This window comes from Triticum aestivum, chromosome 7D (genome assembly GCF_018294505.1).
Source record: "Triticum aestivum cultivar Chinese Spring chromosome 7D, IWGSC CS RefSeq v2.1, whole genome shotgun sequence".
Lineage (NCBI taxonomy): Eukaryota > Viridiplantae > Streptophyta > Magnoliopsida > Poales > Poaceae > Triticum > Triticum aestivum.
Genome location: NC_057814.1, coordinates 595567281 through 595573280, shown reverse-complemented (window position 1 = coordinate 595573280; position 6000 = coordinate 595567281).

Sequence of the window (6000 nt, the reverse complement as noted above, 5' to 3'; positions counted from 1 at the left end):
GCCTGCGTACTTTATTCGCGTATATATATTATGCATGGACTCCCCCTCCCATCCCCGTGCAACACGTGTACCTATACCTACCTAGTGCAAACTCGCCGGAGACGTTCCATGTCCAAGCAAGTTTCCACGCGAAACAATAATCGACATGCATGCCAGCAGCACGCACGCGCGCGCGCGCGCACTCGTCTCCCATGCGGCGCCCAGCGCCAGCGGTGGCCGAGCGAGCTACACGCGCACGTACGTACGTAGCGTGGCCCATGCACCTCCGGCCACAGGCGCAGGACCGCGGCCCACGTAGCGCCCTCGGTCGACCACGCGATGCGCGCGGCGTGCCCGATGGTCCGTCGACCAACCGCCGGCCGCCGCGGCATTAACGCGCGCTCGCGGATGATCGGTCCATCGGCGCATCGCTTTCAGAGCTAGCTACCTAGCTACTGTATCTTTAAAAAATTTGATTCCAGAGGTTGCAGATTGGATTGGTCCCTCGACCGCTCGATGCCTGATGCTTCGATCGACCCATCTTGCGCTTCAGGATGGCTGGAGTAAGTGGCACTTAATTAAGCTCCGCTTGCCAACCAATTTGTTCCCGCCGGAGCTTGCTAGCTGCTTCAGTTTCAGCTGTCAGAGAGGGGTGACCTATTCTGCTCAATCGCCATCGTGCCTAACTGCCTATACACAGGAATTGATGGATAACTAATTAATGTGTGTATATACTAGTACAGTTTTCACGCCAAAAGCATGGCTGGAAAATAACAAGACCAAAAGATTCCCCGCAAAAAAACATGACCAAAAGATTGCAAACAGTGTAGTACTCCTAATACTTGTCGCAAAAATGCATAAAAATGGATGTATTAACTTTTAAAATAGATTTGAAAGGAAATTCCCAATCGATAATTGTATGTACTTGGCTGACTATGTATGGTGTACATCCGTAACGGACCACCCGCAGAAGTAGGACTGTAGGAGTAAGCGAAGTGAAGTGTATATACACGCATGCATCTCTTCTCTGTACTAGTCGTCCCCCATGAATGGAGGGGCCCTTAATTAACTCTCAAATAAGAATAATATGTACATGGCTCAGATGCAGCCATGACCCATGATTGTGACTTCAGCCATGGCTACAGTAAACTTGTCTTCTCAATTTGTCCCTTAGAGCAACCAACGGGCCGACCCAAACGGACGGCGATTTTGTCCGTTTTTTGTCCGTTTGGGTCGGTCGCTCTCCCGGCGTCCGCCCTCTTTTAGATTTGGATCGGCAGTGCGCCCAACGTGCCGATTCATTTCATGACCGCGCGCGCTTTAGATCATGCCAGCGGCCATGTCGTCGCCTTGGTTTTGGCGCTTCAGCGCACGGGAAAGGTTCGCACACTTGTTTTAGCGCGCCGCGGCCGGCGCTCGTTATAAGAAGGCGCTCCCTCCACACTCTGTCCGCCGCCCACTCGTCTCGCCCCCTCTCACTACTCTCGCCGCCTCTGCGCCACCATGTCGATGCGCGGCCTGGGCGCTTCGGATTTTCGCGGAGTCCACGAGCGCCGCTCCGGCGCCTTCTCCTCCAAGATCTGTTTTGGCGAGAAACGCCTCATCCTCGGCACCTTCGACATCGCAGAGGAGGCGGCCCGCGCGCACGACGCGGCGGCGTGGCGCCTCCTGAGGCCTCGTCGGGAGATGAATTTTCCTGACGTGTCGAGCCAACTGGCGCAGGATCTCGCGCCTCTCCCGCGGCTTTTCACCGACGAGGATCGTCGTGTCCACCGAAGGCGGCAGCGTCGCCTCGCCATCGCTGAGATGGACGTGGAAGCCATGGTGGTGTGGCGCGAATGCTTCCCACAGGACATCGTCGACGAGCGCCAGTTCTACAAGCAAAGGAGGACGGAGAGGGAGGCGAGGAGGACGGAGCGAGGCGCCTATCGGGAGGACAAGCGTGCGCGGAAGCAGGCTGCTCAACTGAAACTGAAGCTACGAGAAACGTCGGGGTGGGACTTCGAGGACGAGCAGCATGCTGACGCCTACATTCAGACGTCGGAGGAGGACATTACTGAGTCGGAGTCGGAAAGCGACGAGCAGTTGATCTTTTTTTTTATCTGTGTACACTAGAACTATCTATGTATCCTTTTTCTATCGGAAAAATGGCCGGCGGCGTCGGCGACGAAGCAGGCGGGCGAGGGTGTGCTGTTGGATGTGCCACCGACCAGCGGGCCCGGGGAGGAGAGAGGGCGAGCGCGCGCGTCCGCCTTGTGTCCGCGCCGACGCAAATCCGGCTCAAAAATGGGCCGGGAATGGGTCGGCAGGCGGACGAAAGCGGACGCGCATCCGTTTGGATCGGCGCGTTGGGCCGACTTTTCTATCCGCGCCGAACCAAACGGACGGCAGCGGACGAAATGGGTCGTCACATTGGAGTTGCTCTTATTGTGAGTTTTCTTTTTTCCTTCAGTGCAACGGTGGTGTTCTGCTTCCTCTCGAAAAGTAAAAAGGCTGTCATCTTCGGGGATCGATGAATGAAGGCGCTGTCAGTTCAGCCATGGCAGACAGAGATCATCTGCAAAACCAAGGCTGCAGTTTTGAATTACCAACAGTTTAACAAAGCGAAAACAATTGCTCCTACCCATCTTCTCAATGGCCGGGGGTATATCCTCCTTTTCAAAAAAAAAAAAGAAACTTCTCGATGGCCAGAAACCAGTCACCTCACCTTCTCTCTTCTTCTCTTCAAGAGTGATATGATGTTGTAATAACAATTGTACACCGACTGTAGCCACCATTCATGATACGAAAGGACACACTAATTGATAATAACAGTGTCTGGACGCACCACACAGACAAAATACACCTAACTTCCAGGCTCCATCAATTCTCAAGATACGCCAGATCGCCCAAGCCATGGAGAAATGTCAGCACTCTCTGAAGGTAATGAAAATAGTAGTACAAGATGGGGCGAGGTGCCAAATTCATTTCAGTCTCAAGTTCTGGTGGCTTAGCTAGCAGGACCCCTGAATCATGTAAGTTCGTCAGCTCCACAAATTACTTACCTGTACTTCCTACACGGCTACAGTAGACGTGTATGGAGGACTAGAGTGCTATTGATAATAATAATCCATGCGTCTGAATTTGTTTGGGTGCCGGAGATCGGGAAGGACGAACGAATGAATTCTCTGGTTGCTATCTGAAAGTGAGGTGCCCTGTGCAGAGGGCAAAGCTAGGCATAGGCAGTGATGGATGTGCATTGTGCAGCAGTAAATTTGAACAGTTGTAGCATGTGATCTGTTGTTGCCGTCTCCGCACGCTCTACTGCTGCGAGCCTTGTAGTTTGTTCTGGCTCGTGCTACTGTGCGTGTGTGCTCCTTGACGTACGCTGAATTAATGCTCGTCAACAGGTCCAGGGCACAGTTAATCTGCAAGTGGAGGAGAAGACCGCATTTGTTTTTCCTTGCAAAATCGATCGGTCGTTTTTGAACCATAAAACTGATTAAACTACGATGGGACTTGACGAGTGGTTTCTTTTCGTTTCAGAAGACTTGAGAAGTGGCTAGTCTCACCGAGCTGGGTATAGGTTCTGGTGGCAGTGTTAAATGAAACCACTCCCAAACTGTTTCTTAGGGCATCCCAAGGCCGACTCTCAAATCCGTCTGCAGCCCGGTCCAAACGTGTTGCCATCCAACGTGGACATGTATCGATCCGTCAACCGGTCCAAGCAGCAAGATGGACGGTTGTGCCGGAACGGCGGCGGAGGCCGATGCGGCTAGGCAACCAGTTCTGGGTGCAGGGGGTGCAGGCCGAGAGCAGCGCGGGCTGTGGGCGTCCACCGCTGTTGTGGCGTCGGCTGGTAGTGGTGGAGGCGCAGCAGCTGAGGGCTGGCGGGCGTGCTGGTTGGGCCCCAGTTGTTCCGGCGGCTTGACAGGACCGGGCGACGCGGGTTGGCATCACCGATGAGCATTCTTGGCTGATGGTGGTGGTCCATGGGGTCTCCTTAGCCCATGGACGGGTGTTCGTTGGTGGCCTCGTGTGGATTTGCGCTGACCGCCAAGGTTGGGTGTCACAGGGGGTGTCCGGTTGGGAGGTAGGCTGGAGGGATGGGCAGCGCCAATGTGGCCAGGCCACCCGTTGCCGGCACAGGGGTGTGCTGGCCATGGATGTGTCCGCTCGCCCTCCTCCCTCTTTCCTCGGTCGTGCGCGTACTGACGCAGCTCCGACGATGTTCAAGGTGGGGCGTATGTTGTTGTTCTGTCGGTTGGGGGCTACCTTTTGGCTGGTCTTGGGGTGTCTGGATGCAGTGCGGTGGCCCTGGCGGTGGGAGTCTCAGTGTTCGTTGGTGGAGCGTACGTCTCAGGTGCGGGCACGTACCAATGGCCACTAGTACGGCATGGTTGCTGGTGTTTGACGTAGCTTAGGTGCGGCGAAGGGGTGTGAGCGCTAGGGTGCATTACTTGCCCAGTTTTTGTATTGGCCGATGGCAGCGGCCGTCGCAGGCGTCGTTACCTTTCTAAAGGCCCCGTCATGGTTGTTCCCACTCCCTTTGTGATGCTTCGGGTGAAGACTTGATCTTCGGGATTGGACGGTGGCGGCTATCCATGGTCATGCCCTTCTTGAGGCACCATGTTGGACTCCATGCTCCGTCGTTGTCCGTTTCCCCTCTCCTCGGTGGTTAGCTCTTGGTGGAGGTCTCTACTGGCTCCAAGTGGTTCTTCTTGGCACATCTGTAGTTTGCTTGGTGGTCGTTGGGGTCGTTTGGCGGTGCCCGACACCTATCTATCTTGCCTTCGGTGTGTATCTGTGTGTGTGGGCGTGCGCGCGCGCGTGCGTGCGTGCATGTGTGTGCGTGTGTGTCGGTTTGTTTGATGGTCGGCACTTTATGTATAAAACAGAGCGGGAGCCTTTTTCGGTAATAACGCAATCAACCATGTCTTTTACGATAACAAATTAAATGATGCAATTTATGCATCGCATGTTTTATTACTTTTTTATGGGAGGACCTGCATGGCTAGCTTTATTAATTTAAATAACGCTTACATCATCTGCTAAAAATTTAGCGACAAAAACAGGGGGTGATTCCAACCACACAGACGGTGGATCAACACATCCCTGTTGAGCTAACACATGAGCTACCATGTTCGATTCTCTGTTACAATGTGCAATAAGAACCTTCACGAATCATTCAACAAGCTTTGACATTCCTCATGAATTGGTTCTGCAATCACACTAACTGTAGCGACCCGACCTCAGACGGTCAAGTCTCTGTGCTTAAGTGTCATCACTGGATCGGTATGCTGACACACACAGTACTCGAGGATTTATAACAGAGGTAAATCACATGTATAAAGTAACGTAAATACTATTACCTCAATCCAAACAGCGGAAGTAACAACAAGGTTGTGGATTCCCATCAACACCAACGACAAAGTTGAGTGTAGAATTTGTAGCCCTAACGTATCACTTACTCGTCGTAAGAATCCTGCAACATGAGACGTTGCGGCCACAAAGGGTCAGTATATTGAATGTACTGGCAAATTCACGCCATAGGATAATGATGAATAATAACTATCACTACATGCATATATGGCTGGTGGAGGCTCTATGGCTATAATGTTTTTGCGAAAAGCTAATTTTTTCCTACTGCAAAGGAATATATTTTATTTAACTACAAAGTTTGTTGAAAACATTGAGAATGGTAAACCCCATCTCAATCCCAATTAAAAAGTAATTAAATAACCCAATCAATATTTATAATTAAAAGTGATGAGATCCACATGATAATCCAAGAACCAGATACTCAAGATGTCCATAACCGAGGACACGGCTAATCATGATTAGTTTGTACACTCTGCAGAGGTTTGCGCACTTTTCCCCACAAGACTCGATCTCCTCCGTTGGATTTTTCGCACTACAAGATGTTTGAGAAACGGATGACCGAGACACAGTCTTTCAGAAGCATTAACTCTTTCGATGGGTAGACCGTACCACCTACAACCCCTACATCTGCTAGTCTACCACTGAAAGAGGTCACACAAC